We start from the raw sequence: 21,302 nt of genomic DNA, 5'->3' as shown, positions 1-21,302 counted from the left end.
CTGGAAACACTGTGGGACCGTTCTACCGTGCCAAATAGGGTTGTTATGAGTCTAAATCGACTCAGTGGCAATGGGTTTGTTTGGTTTATTATCAAGCTAAATGACAAAATGAGAGGCACATTTAATAATGCCATAACCTGAAGGTATGGATGAATCTAAACAATATTTGGAAATATTTTTAAAAATCTTTAAATTCAATTGGTGACAGATCACAGATACTACTAACAATATTAACTTTGTGGCCTAGATTCATGATTGAGGGAAATGCTAACTTTCAGTTAGAAGTTAATGAAAAAAATAGTGTGATTTTTTTTCCCCCTTCCAAGTTTATGGACTCTCTGGATGCTATTTATGGATGCTTTGGTGGGGTCCATGGATCCTACGTTAGGAACTGTCGTAGAAGGATCCATCCCCTTCTGGGACCCATCCCCTTCTGGGACTATGGCCCCAACACTGGGAAGGATCGGGGAAAAAACACCCCAGGCCCCCCGCCCCGTTACCCTCTGACCTCCTGCAGTGCTTCCCATTGAGTGGACCCCACTGGAAGCCCAAGGATGTTGGGGTCAGGATGAGGCAGCCATAGGGCTCGGCCCCTGTGGGACAGAACAGGGCAGGGAGGGGCAGAGAACGGGATGGGGTGTAGCGGTGGTGGTGGTTCACTGAGAGTGACTAGCCCAGCGACCAAAAGCTCGTGATGCCTGGCTCCCTGCTGAACTGCCATACCTGAAAATGGAATGAGGTGGGGAATTTGCCTTCCGAATGGAATTTGGTTGAGAACAACATTTCCTGAAGTGACTTTTTTGGGAACGTATTGCAAAACCTATTCCTCATTTTGGTTTTGGAGACTCACTGTACATATTGAAGCCTATTAAAGGCTCTGAGGAGACCTGCAGGGATGAGACTTAAGTTTTTTTTTTTTTAACCTATTTGAGCACACTTTCCTCACAACCTTCCTCTTAGCAGAGCTGGCTCTGCAGAATGCCAGTTTGGGAAATGCCAGTTAAGAGAACAGTGATTTACACTCATAATGAAGCCAGCTGTCAAAGTTTCTTCCCATTCTTTACCTCATTTCGGCTTCGTTGCATCCCTGTAATGCAATGTGAGGTAGAATCCTGAGGTTCAGAGAGGCTTTGTGATTTACCCAAGATCACACAGCTAGTGGTGGGCAGGAAGTAGAAAAACAAGGTCTGCTACACCACGATACTCTTATCCCTAAGGGATAATAAACCAACTCTTGTTTCTTTTTTTTTGGCCAATGCTTCTTTCTTTATCCAGGTTATCACCCAAGTGAGCCCAGTTGGCAGCTTTGCTCTTTGTGGGGCAGCTCCGAAGAGAACTAAGCCATTAAATAGTCTCATAACTTTCTGGCCTTGTTATATCTTCTGGCTCAACTGTATCAAGAAGCTTTTAGTTTCTGACCTGATATGAACCCAGAAAATTATTTCAAGAAAAGCGAAAAAATGATTGTATGGTTTTTCTAATTTGAAGCTACCTTCCCGGCAAGTGTTGGTGAGAGGTTTCAGCTCCACACCCACTTTTAGGGTGCCTTTCTTTTTCTAGAAAGTAACTGGCCATTGAGGAGAAACTGATCAATGTCAGCACTCAGACTGGGGGGCTTTTACCTCAGTAATAATGAACTCGCTCTAAGGGGCCAACGGTTCACAATAAAGAATACTTCCTGAGACTAGCAGGACATTTTCATGCATTTGATTCTCTAAGAGCCTTGTGAGATAGGTAGGCAGGCACCATGATCCCTCTTTTCTAGATTAGGAGCCTGAGGCTTAGAAAGGGCCTATGGCTGGCCTGCCTCACAAGAATGGAAGCTAAGACTTGTAATTAGAAGACCTGGCGATGCAGGCCTGGGGCTGTTTCCACTTGCGCTGCACTACTTTGAACACTGAGCCACCAGGACACAGTAACAGTATGTCATTGATGTGCTTAAGCCTGTGAGGAATGGCAGTGGACACCTAGGAAGTTTTGAGCTATGTTTTGAAAGAAAGGACAGGCATAGATTAATAGAAAAGGGTTGCTAGGCCTAAGTCCTGAGGGATACTTGGCACCATGTTGGTGACGAGGCATTAAGACTCTTGGTGCTTGGCTACCAGTTAAAGAGAAAGCAAGCAACCACATGGTGTGGTGGAAAGGGGCAAAATCCAAGGCCACAGCTTGAAGGTTACCAGCTCATGGTCCCTCCTCCAGTAGCCGTACGAGTCGAGGATGGTTATATGGCCCTTTTCTGCCTACTTCTTCATTTCTAACATTAGTACGGAGCTGGACCAACAAAGTGTTTACAATATAAGATATTTAGGTGCATATACCCTGTTACCATCAAGTCGATTACCATTCATAGCGACCCTGTAGAACAGAGTAGAACTGCCCCACAGGGTTTCCAAGGAGCACCTGGTGGATTCAAACCGCCAAATTTTGGTTAGTAATGGAGCTGTTAATCACTGCATCACCAGGGCTCCTAGAAGAGTATAGAAATTGTTAAATGGGAACCTAATTTGCTGTATAAACTTTCACCTAAAGCACAACAAAATATTATTAAAAAAAAAAAAATGGAGAGAGGCCACAAGCCAAGAAATGCAGGTGGCTTCTGAAAGCTAGAAAACACAAGGGACAATTCTCCTCTGGATCCTCCAGAAGGAGCACAGCCTGCTGACAATTTGATGTTAGCCCACTAAGGTCCATTTGGGAAACCCTGGTGGCTTAGTGGTTAAGAGTTCGGCCGCTAACCAAAAGGTCAGCAGTTCGAATCTACTAGGTGCTCCTTGGAAACCCTGTGGAGCGGTTCTATTCTGTTATATAGGGTCTCTCGGAGTTACAATCGACTCAATGGCAATGGGTTTGGTTTTGGTTTAAGGCCCACTTTGAACTTCTGACCTCCAGAACTGTAAGATAATAAATCTGTGTTTTTTAAGCCACTCCCCCCCCTCAAAAAAAAAAGATATTTAGGAGCAAGTACAGAATCATGAAGATGTCTGTCTTCACAGATTCCTGTGGGAGCTAGTCAGTTAAATACAGTGAAATCTGTAAAGGCCAGAGCTTGACAGGACTGTCTTGTTTTTCTGGGTCTTGCAAGTTTTCCACCTTTGACAGGGCAAGTCTTACCACTTTTCTGCTGCTTTCTACTAAGAACCCTACCTAGTTTCAGTGAGAGAGTTTTCCTTCTCTGACACGTTTCTGCCTTACACAGTTTCTGGCTTTTGCAGGTTTCACTGTAACAGCCAAGGGTGTGATGGGTAAATACAGAGTACTCTAGAAGATTCTAATCTAATTCAGTGGAAATCTAGAAGGTTTCTCAAAGAATTTCATCAAAATGATCATTAGAAGGGAGGATGGCAAGACTTTGTCTTGCTTATTTTGGATGCGTCATTAGGAAAGACCAGTCACTGGAAAAGGACATTATGGTTGGTAAAGAAGAGGGTCTTCAAAAAACGAGGGAAACCCTCAATGAGACAAATCGACATAGTAGCCGCAACAACGGGCTTAAAAACAGCAGTGACCGTGAAGATGGAGCAGGTTTGGGCAAGGTTTGGTTCTGTTATACACAATGTCGCCATGAATCGGAGCTGACTAGATGACAACTAACAACAAAGCACTGATAAGAAGGATTCACAAAGAATTCGCCATTTTATCTCGGTCTTGAAGAACGAACAAGAGGTGGCTGTGTGTGGGGACGGTGGGCGATGGGGAGAGTTTCCAGGGAAAAGGAGCACAACGTGCGACTGCACAGAGACGTAACCCTTTGAAGAATTGAAAGAAATTGGCTGGAGACTAGGTGAGATAGGTTTTGTTTTCTGTTCCCTCACCCTGATTTACATATTATTTTATTAAATTTTATGCATGTAAAATATCCTAAAGGTATAAAACAATCATTAAATGAAAAGTAACTCTTCCTTCTCCTTTGTCTCCTAGCCATCCATTTCGCCTTTAAGACAACCGTAGGCAGCCATGACCTGGAAGCACTTTCAAAAATACTCAAGGAATTTTCAAGCATGAACGTGTGTGCATTTCCCTGCAAATGGCAGTCTTCTGTACACCATTGTTACTTAAAAAAAAATTAGTTTTTATTGAACTTCAGATGAAGGTTTACAGAACAATCTAGTTTCTCATCAAACAGTTATTACACACCTTGTTCTACAACATTGGTTGACAACCCTGGGTTCTCTATTACCGGCTTTCCTGTTCTCTCCTGCCGTCTAGTCTTCGCCTCAGGGCCGGTGTGCCACTTTAGTCTTGTTTACCATTATTACTTTTATTACTTAACAATATAGCTTTGATTTTATTACTTAACCATATTTCTTCAAAGTCTTCCATTCTTTTTAATGACTAATCTGAGAGGTGAAAAAATGGTATCTCACTATTTTAGTTTGCATTTTACTTAAAACAGGTAAGGATAAACGTTTTTTTTTTTTTGGATATATTCAGAGAGAGCATCTCTATTTTCAGCAAAGGGTCTGTTTCTATTTCTGCCAGTTTTTAAAATTGATTTGCCAGCACTCCTTCTTCTATTGGGGAAAATTAGACCACGGTGATGCCCACTCCCGCTGCCATCGAGACTACTGTGATAAAAATGACCTGCAAATATATATTTTTGTTCTAGTTTGACATTTTTCATTTGGTTTTCTATATTGTTTGTTTTTGTTTTCATTCTTGTCATGCAGACTTTAAAAGAAATTTGTGGTAGTCAAGTTCATTAATCTTTTTTTAAAATGACTTTTGGGTTTTATGTCACATTTAGAAAGGCCTCATCCATTCTAAAAAAAAGTTTCATATTTTATTTTCTTTTATGGATTCATTTTATATATTTCTAATTTTTATTTGTAACTTACTTTTATTATAAGGTATGAGAGAGATAAATATATTTATTTTTTCTAGATTTTTTCTTCTCAGCATCCTTTATTTTTCCCCCATTGATATAAGGTGCCAACCCTCAAATGCACTTGGGTTTATTTCTGGACTCTCCATTTGATTTCGCTTATCTGTTCCTGTCCTGGTACCATGTAAGTTAAATTTCTGTGATATATATGTATTTAATATTTGGAAAAGCTAGCATCTTTTCTTTCACAATATTCCTGGCTATTCTTGCTTTGAAAGAAACTTTGGAAGGGACCAGTAACTAGGCAGTGTGATTTCATCTTTTGCTCCATTCTAAGTCCCTTTGGTTATGCCTGCCTGTGGGTGCTTCAGGTAATTCCTGGATTGCTAACGATGAGCTCTTCTTGTGCAGAGGACTCTATTCTGTTGTCAATCCACTTCCCCAGTGCTTTATTTGTCCTTCCTGGACTCTGGGAAAAGGGGCTGAACAGCTTATTAGTGGTAGAGCTGCTACTGGAAAGTAGGTTCTCCTGGCTCCAGCCCAGCACTTTCCACTTGTGTTACTACTCTGGTGACTGCTTTTATTGCTACTATTGTCCACTTTCCCCCCACCCCCACCCACTACTCCACTAGCATACAACGTGCCAGGTACTGTGGTAAATGTGTTTAACATGTTATCCATTTAATCTTTACGCACACTCGGAGGTGGACTGTGTTTCTCTGTCCACACTGGTGGTCACTACTGTATGCATTCTACCCTCAAACACATTTCCCTTTTTGGCCACCTTCCAGGATCTGATAGGGAGCCCAGGCATCCAGACTTCCTAGTGCTCCAACAGACAAATTGCTGTATGAGTGTATTTTTATTTCCTAAGTTGTAAATTGCACCAAAATAGTTTTTATACAATTTACAATGTGTCTGACAAGAAAACAGGTTGTTACTGCCAAATTCCGATTCTTAATTGAACCTCTATTTGAGTGTGGGGGACAATAAATAGCTGTGCCTGTCGGGGGGAATAAGGCCACAGTGGAGGCTTTTGAAACTGTCTCCTAAGAAGGCTAGGGGGCAAAGAGCCTATAGTTTTCTGGATGCCATGCTTTCTTTGGTTATTTCTGGAAATGTCTCTAAAAGGGCCACTGCTGGTGAATTTATGACTGCCATTTTGATAGCAGTCAAATAACAAGGCAGCTCTGTCGATCCAGAGGGGCCGAGCTGGGGCCTGATTTGACATTAGTGGGATTTGGTAATTCCTAGATCGCCTACCTGCGCTCTCCCCACACCTGAGAAGCCCTTATGCACATAAGGAGAGGACTTTTCTGTCTCTCGTTGGGGCTTTTGTTCAATGGTGACTTGTTGGAGAATGGGCATGTTTGGCTCTATCAAAGACTGGGTGGGAGAAGCCAGCTCAGGCAGCTGTTGTCTGAGCTATTTATTGGTCACTCTGCTAGTGATGGGGTGCCTAGCAGGTGGCAGCTGCTTCACAGCATCCCTCGATCAGCAGTGCAGAGGCTGCCAGGAGCTCCCAACAAAGATGCCAGTGTTGGTGTCTAAGGGAGAGCATCGTGCCTGGTGCGTCCTGTCTGTTGAAGGACAGAGAGGCAGCAAACCACGACACTAGAGTCATGAGTCCTGGAGATAAGCAGAGTTTACATGGGGACAGTGGTCCCTGAAGACTTGTGTCCTTGCAGTTGCTGTGGCTGTGCTGTGGAGGCCCAGAAATATCCATCATTTCTTACATTTGTTGAGTTTTCATAATGCGTGCTTTACAAAGAGTCTATTAAGAGTACTTTTACATCACTGTCACATTTGGTATTCCAACAATCCAGCCGTCTGGGTGTTATTCTTTCTTCCTTACTGATGAAGACACAGAAGCCAGGAGATGTTCACCTGCTCATAGCTGGGTGGTGGTCCAGCAGGGGCTCACAGCCAGGTGTGCTGACTCCACACTCAGGGCCCCTCTTCCTATGCAGGAACTGTTGTATCTAGCTGTTATTTCTTAAAATGCTGACTAATGAAAACAACTCAAAGGGTATTTTCCTAGAACTATGACAACGGGCTTCCTGCTGAGGTATTTTCTGATCTCTAACTTCAGAACTTAATATGAGGATAATCACCTAAATGAGAAATTGAGGGATGGTTATTTTTTATTTATACTCTAGCTTTTTATTTTAATCTGTTCTCCCAACTCAATGTCTCCCACGAATTCCATACATGCCTTCTAAAAAGTAGAACTCTCTAGGAACATAATAACCCAGACCCACTGCCCTCAAGTCGATTCTGACTCATAGCGGCCCTATAGGACAGAGTAGAACTGCCCAAAGAGTTTCCAAGGACTGCCTGGCGGATTCGAACTGCCGACCTCTAGGTTAACAGCTGTAGCACTTAACCACTGTGCCACCAGGGTTTCCAAAAACCCAGTGCCATTGAGTCAGTTCTGACTCATAGCAACCCTAAAGGAACATAGGAGGGACTATATTCCCTCCTCTCGTAATCTTCCACAATTAATACGACGACTCTGTTGAATGACTGTGTATCGATCATGTCCCAGGCTCTGGCACTGTGTTAGCTGTGGAGTGTGATGATGCAAAGAAGACACAACATTTTTTTAAAGATGTCTATGTGGAGACTTTGGTGTTTCTGGGTGGTCTGAATGGTAAATGTGCTAGGCTGCTAACCAAAACGTTGGAGGTTCAAATCCACCCAAAGACACCTTGAAAGAAACCCCTGGCAAGCTACTTCTGAAAAATCAGCCATTGAACACAGTGTGGATCACAGTTCTAATGTGACACTCCTTGGATCACCATGAGTTGGAATAGACTTGGCAGCAACTAGTTTTAGGAGGAAAGGTCTGGCAATCTACTCCTGAAAATCAGCCAGTGAAAACCCTTTGGATCACAATGGTTCAATCTGCAACCATCACAGGATGGCATAGGACTGGGAAATGTTTCCTTCCTTCACACATGGGGTTGCCATGAGTCCAGGGCCGTCCTGATAGCAGCTAACAACAACCAATATGGAAACTTTAAAACCAACATACTAAAATATCAGCTAGAGCTGTGTCTTTCAGTGATTGTTCACATACCCCCCCCAAAAAAACTTTCCCTGTTCAGAAAATTACCAAAACGCTTCTTTGTGAACATCAGAATCTGCAGTCCACTCTTAACAGTAACCTCAGCAGTGAGAGATTTTAATCTTTTGAGGATGGCTTTGATTTTTGGAAGCTGGAAAAATTATTCAAAGTCTGGTAAAGAAAGTGAATAATATAATTTTGGTTTTTTAAAAACTGGTCTGTTACAGAACAGACTGATTTTCTTGTGTGCCTTGTAGGTATTTCTGAAGGTGATTCCTAACGATTTAACAATAGAGGAAGACTGGCAAGTGGTATGAAAACTGAAATCATTGATGTAGAAAAATAATTTATGCTGAGCTTGTAGCAAAAAGTCAGAATTGTTATAGTCATACCTATGCTTTAAATTTAGAAATTTAGAAGATAACGTACATTCATTATACAAGACAGAAAATGTTTTCGATTTTCCTCAATCTGAATTTCTCGTAATTTTTAGCTTATAACTTCTGGAAACACCGTGTACAACAGAATGAATTGTTGCCTGGCCCTGTACCACTTCACCCTCATTGGTATGCTTGGGTCCATTGTTTTGACCTCTGTGTATCTTGAGTGCCTTCTGATCTAGGGGACTCATCTTCTAGAATAATACCCACTGCCGCTGAGTCAATTCTGACTCATAGCGACCCTATAGGACAGAGTAGAACTGCCCCATAGAGTTTCCAAGGAGCGCCTGGTGGATTCAAACTGCCGACTTCTTGGTTAGCAGCCATGGCACTTAACCACCATGCCACCAGGGTTTCCTCTAGCACAATAGAGGACGATATTCTGCTGTGATCTGTAGAGCTTTCATTGGCTAATTTTTGGAAGTAGATCACTAGGCCTTTCTTCCTAGTCTGTCTTAGTCTAGAAGCTTCGCTGGAACCTGTCCACCATGGGTGACCCTGCTGGTATTTGAAATAAGAGAGACAGACACATAGGAAGACAGCCAGGTGAAGACAGATACAGAGAGTGGAGCTACACAGCCACAAGCCAAGGAACACCTTGGGCTGCAAAAAGCTAGAAGAGGCAAAGAATAACCCTCCCCTAGAGTCTCCAGAGAGGACAGACCCACTGTCTTCTGAATTCAGACTTCTAGGCTTTAGAGCTATGAGTACATTCCTGCTGTTTTAAGCCACCCAGTCTGTGGTACTTTGTTACTGCAGCCCTAGAAAGCTAATACTGACAGTAAATCAGAAGAGTCTGTATAAAGGCAAGTTAAAAAACAATCTCTACCTGCCTCTGAGCATTTTCCTAAGGAATATGTGAGTTAATTCACTCACAGCGTTTTGAGCACACTGAGCACATAGGAGGAGCCCAGTGAAGGTTCACTGTAGCAGCAGGTGCTGTTGGAGCCCCAATCTACAATCCCATGGACCCTCTGGCTTTAGCTGCATATTTGGTTTTATATATTGTTTTTGATACTGTTGGACTTAACTGTTTCATTACTCAATTATTTTCTGCTTCGAATTTTTTGTCGATACCATGTGTTTTCATTAATGAAACATGCTGAATCACTGAGAGTGTCTAAATTTTTGGTAGGTAGTATGGATTTTTTTTCTTGTCCTCTCCTACAAGCCTACCCTAAGTGTTTAGTGGTACATATGATGTAACACTAATTATATCCCAAAGTCCCCACCAGGGCCTATTGGTCTACCTATGTGTATCAAATAAAAAATTTCGAAATTTCTATTTTTCCTACCAAAAATTCAAACACCTCATACATTACCCTGTAAAATAGTAATTTGCAGCACACGCCCATTTCTTCAGTTTCAGTCATAAAGGCTCCTGCCTTGCGGCCACATGCATTGTCAGTCATATAGCAGCTTCCCAATAAACCGCAGAGGCTGTGAACGTAAATGATAACTATGTGTACTGCCAGGCACAGGTTAATTTGTTAAAACTTTGTTAAGAACTTTAGCATCTATAATCTTGTCGGGTATTGGTCTGTAGTTTTCACTGGTAGTAATATCTTGTGTCATTGTAATGCTGGCCTCATAAAACGAGTTGGGAAGTATTTCCTCCTTTTCAGTTTTCTGAAAGAGTTTGTGTAGGAATGGTATTATTTCTTCCTTAAATGTTTGGCAGAATTTACTGATGAAGCCGTTTGAGCCTCAAGTTTTCTTTGTGGGAAGATTTTAATCACAAATTCAATTTCTTTAGTAGATATAAGGCTACTTATAGTTTGTTTCTTCTTGAGTGAGCTTTGGTAGTTTGGGTCTTTCAAGGAATTTGTCCAAGGAATTTCTAGGCAATAATGCTCATAATATTCACTTATTACCCTTTTAATACCTGTAGAATCTATAGTGACGTCACCGCTGTCATTTCTGATGTCAGTGATTTGTGTCTTCTCATTCTGGCTTCTCCTCTGCAACACCGAATGGTAAAAGAAATAAAATAATGTCAACAGAGTACTGAGGGAAAAGAGATTATATCCTAAGAAATCTATATGCAAGAAAGCTGTTGTTTAAGTGAAAAAGACAAACATTCTTAAATGTGCAAACCACTTTTATAGCATTCTAAACAAAGGCACTTGGAGACCTGATTTAACTGGTGGTGAGATGAATCAAAATATAGGATTCTAGAATGTGAAAGTCATGGCAGTGACGGTGGAAAAAGTACAAAGAAAATTTAATCTAAATGATTGTTTTATATGTGATTATAAAATAGAACAGAAATGTAAAATATAACTCTTGAAAGAGAAGATACATACTATAAAAATAATGGTCTAATTATAATAATTTGGGCATAAAGTCATACAAAAACAAAAACTACCAGACAGAATGTCAGGAGAAAATATAATTTCCTCATCCTTCCCAAAGGGGATATTATTTCATTCTTGATAAAGCTAACTAGAGAAATATATGTTCCAGGATGTCGTTTTTAAACCTCAAAATAAGTATTAGTTGAAATAAAAACAGGAAGCATACTTTCCAAATTACTAATGAAAAGGGCAAAGCAAACCAAGTTCACATATCAATTATACTATATCTGACATGTTGACATTTTCCGTTCTTAATCTTCTCAACTCTGTTGACTCACCGTTCCTACCCCACGTCAACCACCCAGGGCCGTGGCTAAGTCCTGGATCTGAGCATCACCTTCAGTGTCATTAATGCAGATGTTCCATTTCTGACCACAGCTGCCTCCCTTTCTGGATGGATTTTTGAGTTGCAATCGCTAAAATAGTTATTGGCTTCATTACGACCTCTAATCCTTTTATCTTCTATTTTCCTTGTCCTTTCACCCTATCTTTTCTTCACTTTTCTCCTATTCTGCTTAGATTCCAGGTTATAATATTTTACTAATACTCCTGCCAAGGTCCTAAGCTCCCTGGCCCCTCTGGGCTTTTGTCACACCCCATCTGGATGAAATCCAATCCCAAAGAACCCCCTATATTTTTTCTCTATCCCTGTATTTGAGCAGCTTCAGAAACATACAACTGGGAAGATTAAACCATTCTAAATTTTTGAGCATCAATCCTGAGTGGGTACAACAGGGCCAGACAATCCTTCAGGCATCTCTGGCATCATTTTGGCTAGAGGTTTATCATTTTATTACTCTTCTCAAAGAACCATCTTTTAGTTTCTTTGATTTTTTCTTTCTGTTTTCTATTTTATTGATTTCTTATTTGGTTATTATTATTTTTTTATTCTGCTGTTTACTTTGGGCTTAATTTGTTCTTTTTTCTAGCTTCTTAAGGTAAAAGCTGAGGTCATTCATTCGAGATCCTTCTTCTTTTCTAAGACAAGCATTTTGCTTATAAATCTTCCCCCTAAAGTACTGCTTTAGTGGCATTGCACAAATTTTGTTCTGTGGTGTTTTCATTTTTATTTAGTTCAAATTTCTTGTTAATTTCCACGTTGCTTTCTTTTTGGACTCACAGGTTATTTAGAAGTGTGGTATTTATTTTCCAAATATTTGCAGATTTTCCTGTTGTTAATTTCCAATTTAATTCCGTTGTCATCTGACAAAGTATTTTATTGAGACTTTTTAATGACCCAGAATATAGTATATCTTGGTGAGTATTCTATTAGTATTTGAAAAAAAAAATGTATTCTGTGGTCTTTTGGTAGTTGTTGTTGTTGTTGTTAGGTGCTGTTGAGTTGGCTCTGACTCATAATGGCCTCACGAGTAACAGTGAAATGCTGCCTAGTGCTGTCTGTACCATTCTCACGATCTTTGCTAGGTTTGAGCCCATTGCTGCAGCCACTTTTTCAATCTATTTTATTGAGGCTCACCCTCTTTTTTGATGACCCTCTACATTACCAAGCATGATGTCTTTTCCAGGGATTGGCCCTTTCTGATGATGTATCCAAATTAAGTTAGACAATGTCTTCCCATCCTCTTTTCTCAGGAGCATTCTGGATGTATAGCTTCCGACACAGGTTTGTGTGTTCTTCTGGAAGCCCATGGTATGTTCAATATTCTTTGCCAACACAATTTGAGTACATCAATTTTTCAGTCTTCCTTTGATGCAATTGACTCCTTTACCATTATAAAACAATCCTTTTTATCTTTGGTGATATTCTTTGTTCTGAAATCTACTTTTCTGATATTAATATAGACGTTACAATTCTATTTTGTTAGCGTAGTGTATCTTTTCCATCCTTTTGACTTTAACATATTTGTATCTTTACATATACAGTGGGTTTCCTGTAGTCAGCGTACAGTTTGGTCTTGCTTTTCTATCCCATCTGACAATCTCTGCTGAGGTGTTTAAACTATTTTAACGTGATTAATATGTTAGGTCTATCATCTTGATATTTATTTTCTATTCGTGACATATGTTCTTTCTTCTTTTTATTTTTTCTGCCTTCTTTTGGATTGTATATTTTTTTATTCCATTTTATCTCCTTTACTGGCTTATTTACAACAACTCTTTTCCTTTCCAGTAGTTGATTTAGGGTTTGTAGTATATATTTCTATATTTTTGTGATCTACTTCCTAGTAACAATATACCATCCTTATATAGTATAAGAACCTTACAGTAATATACTTCTATTTCTCCCCTCCAAACCTCTGTGCTGTGATTGTAATAATTTTTCTTCCTTGTGTTATAAAACCCACACTGTATTTTTATTATTTTTTAAAATTAATTACTTAAAAATATATTTAAATAAGAAGAAAAGTCTTATATATTTATCACATAGTTACTATTTCTAATGCTCTCCATTCCTTTGCTTCTCAATCACTATTTCATTTTGTACCACATAGTTCTTTGTTTCTTCATTGTGAGGGGCTGTCTTGTGCATTGTAAGATGTCTAGCAGCATCCTGGTATCTATCCATTAGATGCCAGCAACAACTACCGATTGTGACAATCAAAAACATTTTCATACATTGCCAATGGTCCCATAGGGGCAATATTCTTTCTGACTGAGAATCACTGGTGTAGATCCATATTTCCATATGATATAATTTTATTTCTGACTAAAAGGGGTATTAACATTTCTTGTATTGTGATTCTGCTGGTATTAGATTGTTTTAGCTTTTGTATGTTTGAAAAAAACCTTTACAGGCATACCTCATTTTATTGTGCCTTGCTTTATTGCATTTCACAGATGTATTTTTTACAAATTGAAGGTTTGTGTCAACCTTATGATGAGCAAGTCTTTTGGCTCCATTTTTCCAACAGCATATACCCACTTTGTGTCCCTGTGTCACATTTTGGTAATTCTCTCAATATTTCAAACTTTTTCATTATTATTATATGTGTTGTGGTGATCTGTGATCAGTGATCTTTGATGTTACTATTTTAATTGTTTGGGGGCACCATGAAGTGCAACCATCTAAGATGGAGAAATTAATCGATGAATGCTGTGTATATCCTGACTGCTCCACTTACCAGCTGTTGCCTCATCTGTCTTTCTTCCCTCAGGCCTCTTTAGTCCCTGAGACATGACAATATTGAAATTAGGCTGATTAATAACCCTACAATGAAAGAAAGAGACACATTTCTTACTTTAAATCCAAAAACTAGAAATGATTAAGCTTAATGAGGAAGGCATGTTGAAAACCAAGACTGTCTTCTCCCCATTTGATGGACTTTGGGCCCTTGTCGAAGACAGGGTGACCATAGGTGGGTGGATTAACACCTGAGTTCTCAATTCTGTCCCATTGGTCAATATGTCTGTCATTTTACCAGTACCAGCTGTTTTGACTACCATAGCTGTACAGTAGGTTCTGAGGTCAGGTAGCTGGAGTCCTACTTTATTCATCTTCTTCAGTAGTGCTTTATTTATCCGGTGCTTCTTCTCTTTCTGTATAAAGTTAGTGATAAGTCTTTCCATCTCTTCAAAGAATATTGTTGGTATTTGGGTTGGTATTGCAGTATATTTGTAAATCGCTTTGGGTAGAATTGTCATTTTCACAATGTTGAGTCTACCTATCCATGAGCATGGTATGTTTTTCCGGTTATGTAGATCTCTTCTGGTTTCTTGCAGTAGTGTTTTGTAGTTTTCTTTGTATAGGTCTTTTACATCCCTGGTTAGATTTATTCCCAAGTATTTTGTTTTTTAGGTGCAATTATAAATGGTATTGTTTTTCCAATTTCTTTTTCATCATCCAACTGATTTTTATATGTTTATCTTGTATCCTGCTAGTCTGCTGAATCTTTCTATTAGTTCCAGTGGTTTTCTCATGGAGTCTTTTGGGTTTTCTATGTATCATATCATCCGCAAATGAGGAGTTTAACTTCTTCATTATGAATTTGGATGCCCTTTGTTTCATTTTTTTGCCTTATTGCTCTAGCTAGGACTTCCAACACAATGTTAAATAGGAGTGGAGATAAAGGCCATTATTGTCTTGTTCCTATTCTCAGGGGGAGTGTTTTCAACCTCTCTGTGTTAAGAATGATGTTGGCCATTGGTTTTGGATAGATGCCCTTTATTATGTTGAGAAATTTTCTTTTTATAGCTATTTCATTGAGAGTTTTTATCAGGAATGGGTGTTGGACTTTGTCGAATGCGTTTTCTGTGTCAATTGAGATGATCATGTGATTCTCATCTTTCTTTTTATTTATGTGGTGGATTACGTTGTTTGATTTTTCTAATGTTGAACCATCCTTGCATACCTGGTATGAATCCAACTTGGTGATGGTGTATTATTTTTTTGATATGATGCTGAATTCTATCAGCTAGAATTCTGTTGAGAATTTCTGCATCTGTATTCATCAGAGATATGGTCTACAATTTTCTTTTTTTATAGTGTCTTTCCCTGGGTTTGGTATCAGGGTTATGCTGGCTTCATGGAATGAATTTGGAAGTATTGCTACCTTTTCTGTGTTCTGAAATAGTTTGAGTAGTACTGGTGTAAGCTCTTCTCTGAATGTTTGATAGGATTCTCCAGGGCTTTGTTGTTGTTGTTGTTCAGAGTTTTTTTTTTTTTAATTTATTACCTTCTCAGGCTCTTCTCTTGTTATGGATCTGTTCAGATTTTCAACATCATTTTGTGTTGATTTGGGTAGGTGGTGTGTTTCTATAAATTTGTCCATTTCCTCTAGGTTTTCAAATTTGTTGGAGTATAGTTTTTTATAATACTCTGTTATGATCCTTTTTATTTCAGTTGGATCTGTTGTAATGTCCCCCATTTAATTTCTTATTTGGGTTATTTGCGTTTTCTCCTGTCTTTCTTTTGTCAGTTTGGCCAGTGGTTTCAATTTTGTCAGTCCTTTCAAAGAACCAACTTTTGGTTTTGTTAATCCTTTCTATTGTTTTTCTATTCTCTATTTCATTTATTTCTGCTCTGATCTTTATTATTTCCTTTCTTCTGGTGGCTATGGGCTCCTTTTGCTGTTCTATTTCTATTTGTTCAAGTTGTGCAGGTAATGTTTTGATTTTGTCCCTTCCTTCTTTTTTGATGTGTGCATCTATTGGTATAAATTGACCTCTGAGAGCTGCCTTTGCTGTGTCCCAAAGGTTTTGGTATGATGTGTTTTCATTCTCATTTGATTCAAGGAATTTTTTTATTCCTTCTCCGATTTCTTCTATTACCCAGTGGCTTTTAAGCAGGGTGTTATTCAGTTTCCATGTAATTGATTTTTTCCCCCTTATTCTTCCTGTAGTTATTTCTACTTTGATGACACTGTGGTCAGGGAAGATACTTTGTATTATCTCAGTGTTTTGGATTTTGCTGAGAATTGCTCTGTGGCCTAAGATATGGTCTATTCTGGAGAACTTTCCAATTGCATTGGAAAAGAATGTGTACTTTGCAGCTGTTGGGTGGAGTGTTCTATATATGTCTATGAGGTCAAGATGACTGTACTCTTTAGCTCTTCCCTATCTTTGTTGAGTTTCTTTCTATCTTTTACTGAGAGTGGTGTGTTGAAGTCTTCTACTATTATTGTGGAACTGTCAATTTCTCTTTACAGTGCTGTTAGAGTTTGTTTTATGTATTTTGGAGCCCTGTCATTGGGTGCATAGATGTTAATTATGGTTAAGTCTTCCTTATGGATTGTCCCTTTAATCATTATATAGTGCCGTTCTTTGTCTTTTATGGTGGATTTTGTTTTAAAGTCTATTTTATCTGAGCTTAGTATTGTCACTCTGTGTCTGTGGGTGCATTTAGGCCATTTACATTCAGTGTAATTATTGATAGGTGTGAGTTTATTGCTGTAATTTTGTAGTGCTTTTTTTGTGATGCTAACATTTTGTTCATCTTACTTTTCTGTGCTGAGTTCATTTGTGGATTTCTTTTGTTTTCGTAGATTTTGTTTTTATTGAGACTTTATGTTTTTCTTTTTTATTTTGATGAGTAGGTCTGTTAACTTTCTTTGTTGTTACCTTGAAATTTACCTGTTTCTTCCTAGGTTTGAACCAGCCTATTATTACTTGGTATTGCCTTGCCTTCCTCTCCATTAGAAAGTTCAATACCTACACCATTTATTCCCTCTTTTATTGTTCTAACGTTGTTGTCACTTACAGATTGATCTCTCTGGTTTCCTGTTGCAATTCTTTTGGTTTTGGATAGTCCTTGAGAATTTCTTTCCTACACTGGCATCTGGCTGGTTCAATCTTGCATCCTAGATTCAGGCTGTGGTCTGATGTTTGGTCTCAGACCAAAGGACTCCCTTTAATAATTCTCGTAGGTTTAGTTTAGTTTTTACACATTCCCTTAATTTCTATTTATCTAGAAATGTCCTAATTTTACCATCATATTTGAAAGAAAGTTTTGCAGGATATATTATTCATGGCTGGAAATTTTTTTTCAAGGTTTTACATATCATTCTATTGCCTGCTTGCCTGCATGGTTTCTGCAGAATAATCAGAGCTTAGTCTTATTGTTTCTCCTCTGTATGTGACTTTTTGTTTTTCTTGAGCTGGTCTCAGGATTTTTTCTTTGTCTTTTGTTTTAGCAAGTGTGATTATGATATGCCTTGGTGTTTTTCTTTTGGATTCTGTCCTATATGGGGTTCGTTGAGCTTCTTGGATGTTAAGCTTTTCATCGTTCATGATATTAGAGAAGTTTTCTGTCAGCAATTCTTCAATAATCCTCTGTGTTTTCAGTTTTCTCTCCCTGTTCTGAACTCCGCTCATTTGCACGTTTTTGCTTTTGATGGTATCCCACATAATTCTCAGGGTTTCTCATTTTTCTTTGTTCTCTTTTCTGATTTTTCCTGAAACAAAATTGTATGTGTTTGTCTTCAATTTCACTGATCCTGTCTTCCATCGTTTCAAAACTGCTCCTCAGCCCTTCTATGACACTGCCTGTTTCTGAAATCTTGTTGTTTATCTTTTGAATTTCTAATTGTTGTTATTGTTTGATTTCTACTTGCAAATTTATTTTGGCATTTTGTTGCTGTATTGTTTTCCTGAATTCTTGCATTGTTTTTTTCTGTGAATTTGTCTGCCTTTCCCATAAATTTGTCTATTTTTTTCCTCATTTTTTTTCTGCTTTTTGGTTCAACTCTTGGATAGCTCTGAATATTAGAGATTTGAATTCCCTGTCAGGTTGTTCCGCTGCCTTTTTTCTAGTGAAAAGTCATCTGGTGTTTTATTTTGGATGCCTGCTGTAACTGTCAGGTTTTTTTTTTTTTAAATATGTTTTGATATTTTCTGCTGTCTTTGGGACATTCAGTAGTTATTTTCTTTGTTTCTTGATTGCAGATTTGTTTCTTTTTCCTGGCTTTTAAAATTTATTTGGTTATGTCTGAACAGGCGTGCTGTGTGTTCTTTGTTGCTTACTTGTCTGTAGTCATGATACTTTTCACTGGCTTGTCCCATGGGTGGGGCCAGTCACTCAGCTATGGTGCAGCAGGGCAGGTCCAGATGAAGGGGAGTGGCTGGGATGGCTTGTTTGTGGCATGTGCTATAGGTGACAGTGAGGGCCAGGAATCAGTGCGGGGGAGGTTCTGGTAGGCTGTGCCTGTGCTAATTGGAGGTGTGATGTTCAGTGCATGGTACAGTTAGTCTGGAAAGAGGGGGGATGTTGTGATGTATGGAGCTCATATGGGTATGGGAAAGAGGAGAGAGAAACAGGAAACGAAAACAAAGAAACAAAAAAAGAGTGCAAAGAGAGCTTGCCATTGTAGTGGAGAGCTGAGAAACTGAGAAACAGAGAAAAGCAAAAAGGAAAAAAAAAATGAAAAAGTGAAAAAAAGAAAAAATAACTAAATAAAAGTTAAAAAAAAAAAGGAGAAAAGAAAAGCCCTCAGGGGTCCCACCAGTGTAGCTGCAAAGACTGGGGAAGTCTCTCAGGGTGAACAGTATAGCTTGGCTAGAGGGGGTATAGATGTCACACAGCACTAGGTATTCAGGAGATAGGAAAAGAAGGTAAGTATAGACAGAGGAGAACTGAGAAATGAAGAAAGGCAGAAAAGGAAAAAAGACAGAGAGAGAGAGAGAGAGAGAGAAATGCCTCCAGGGATCCTGCCTACAGCAGCTGCGCAGACTGGGAGAGTGGCTCCTAAGCCATGCAGTCAGCTTGGCTAAAGGGGCTCCCAAGTGTGAAAAGAGAAAGAAAACAAACAGAACAGCACAAAGCAAATCAAAGCAAGCAAGCAAAAAAAAAAAAAAAAAAAAAAAAGCCCCAGGGATCCTACCAGTGCAGTGTCATGGACTGGGGGAGTGGGTCCCCAGTTGAGCAGGGCTACATAGCTTTTGCAGAAGAAGCAAAGATGACACATGGATCCAGGCATTTGAGAGAAAGGAGGGGGACATTGTGGGAGGCGTAGAAGAAACCAAAAGAGATGGAAAGAAGCAACACCAGATCAGGGACCTGGCCAGTGTGGTCAGGGCAAATCCAAGCAGCCTGGAGCAGAAGTAATTGCCTCCCAGGTTCTCAGGAAGCAGAGGAGGCTAAAGGCAGGAGAGGAACAGTGGGGGGTTAGGAAAGCGTATATTGCTCATTACCAGGTGCTCTGTCTCCTGCCGGGAACTTCGTGAAGCTGTTTTCCTGTACTCCCTGTCCTCCAACGTGCGACTGTGGGTGAGGTGAATCCAAGTGGCATGGGCGCTGTCCTTCCTGGCCGGCCAACCCCCCACAGCCAGCCAGGAAGCTTGGAGGTAGAGCAGCAGGGAGAGGATGGGGGGTGGGAAAGCATGTATTGCTGGTTACTGGGTGCTCGGCCTCCTGTTGGGAGCTCTGTGAGGCTGCTTTCCTGTGCTGCCTGTCAGTCAATCTCCAACAGATGGTGAATCTGTGCTGTGTTAGCTGGTAAGGAACCTCTGCTCCTACCTCTCCTCTCTCTCTCTCGTCTGTCAGTTTCTTTTTCCATTCAGTGTTTGGCTGAGTTCTTTATCTCTTCATTTGACACTTCGGGTTCTAGGAATGATGTTTGTCTCTGTTTTACTTAGTTTTTCGGGTCTTTGCTGTGGAGGGACAGTGTGGTCCTTCTGTCTGTGGTGACATGTTGGCTGGAAGTCCTCCAGTTTACTGAATATTTTGACCTCACTGTTAAGACATACTGCTCAGAAAAAAAGATTCCCTTCAAAATATTACTACTCAATGACAATGCACCTGGTCACCCAAGAGCTCTGATGGAGATGTACAAGGAGATTAACATTGTTTTCATGCCTGCCAACAGAATATCAGTTGCTATAGGATTGCTATGAGTCAGAATTGGCTCGATGGCAACAGGTTTTTTTTTTTTCTTTAATACAGTGTACATTCTGCAGCCCATGGATCAAGAAGTAATTTCAATTTTCAAGTCCTATTGTTTGAGAAGTACATTTCATAAGGCTATAGCTGCCACGGATTCCTCTGATGGGTCTAGGCAAAGTAAATTGAAAACCTTTTGAAAAGGATCCACCATTCTAGATGGCATTAAGAAAATTCATTATTCATGAAAGAAGGTCAAAATATCAACATTAACAGGAGTTTGGAAGAAGTCGATTCCAATTCTCTTGAATGACTTTGAGGACTTCAAAACTTCAGGGGAGGAAGTAACTGCAGATGTGATGAAAACAGAAAGAGAACTAGAATTAGAAGTGGAACCTGAAGATGTGATTGAATTGCTACAATCTCAGGATAAAACTTCAACAGTAAAGAGTTGCTTCTTATGGATGACCAAATAAATTGTTTTCTTGAGATGGAATCTACTCCTGGTGAAGATGCTATGAGCATCGTTGAAACAACAACAAAGGATTTAGAACATTACATAAACTTAGTTGATAAAGCAGTGCCAGGGTTTGAAAGGATTGACTCCAATGTTGAAAGAAGTTCTGTTGTGGGAAAAATGCTATCAAACAGCATTGCATGCGACAGAGAAATCTTTTGTGAAAGGAAGAGTCAATTGGTATGGCAAACTTCATTGTTGTCTTAAGAAATTACCATAGCCACTCCAACCTTCAGCAGCCACCACCCTGATCAGTCGATAGCCATCAACATCGAGGCAAGACCCTCCACCAGCAAAAAAGATTACAACTCGATGATGGCTCAGATGATGGTTAGCATTTTTTTAGCAATAAATTATTTTTTAATTAAGGTATGTACATTGTTTTTTTAGACATAATGCTATCGTACACTTAATAGACTACAGTATAGTGTAAACATAACTTTTTATATGCACTGGGCAACCAAAAACTTCACAACTTGCTTTATTGCAATTTTTGCTTTATTGCGGAGGTATGGAACTGAACCCGCAATATATTTGAGATACTCCTGAATTTTCTTTTATGCTGTTCCACTATCTCCTGGCTTGTATTGTTTCTGCTGAGAAATCTGTGGTCGTTTTACTTTTTGTTTCTTTCTATGTAACAAATCTGTTCTTTGGCTGCTTTAAAGATTTTCTCTATCAATCATTCTGAGCAAATTATGATTTGTCATTTTCTTTCTTTTTTGTTGGGGTCTGTCGACTTTCTTAGCTCTGTGGGTTTATAGCTCTTACCAAACTTGGAAAATTTTATGCAATTATTATATATATATAAAACAAAATATA

Source organism: Elephas maximus, chromosome 19 (assembly GCF_024166365.1).
Source record: "Elephas maximus indicus isolate mEleMax1 chromosome 19, mEleMax1 primary haplotype, whole genome shotgun sequence".
In the NCBI taxonomy this organism is placed as follows: Eukaryota; Metazoa; Chordata; class Mammalia; order Proboscidea; family Elephantidae; genus Elephas; species Elephas maximus.
The sequence above is the reverse complement of the archived record's forward strand: the minus strand, read 5'-3'. Positions refer to the sequence as shown.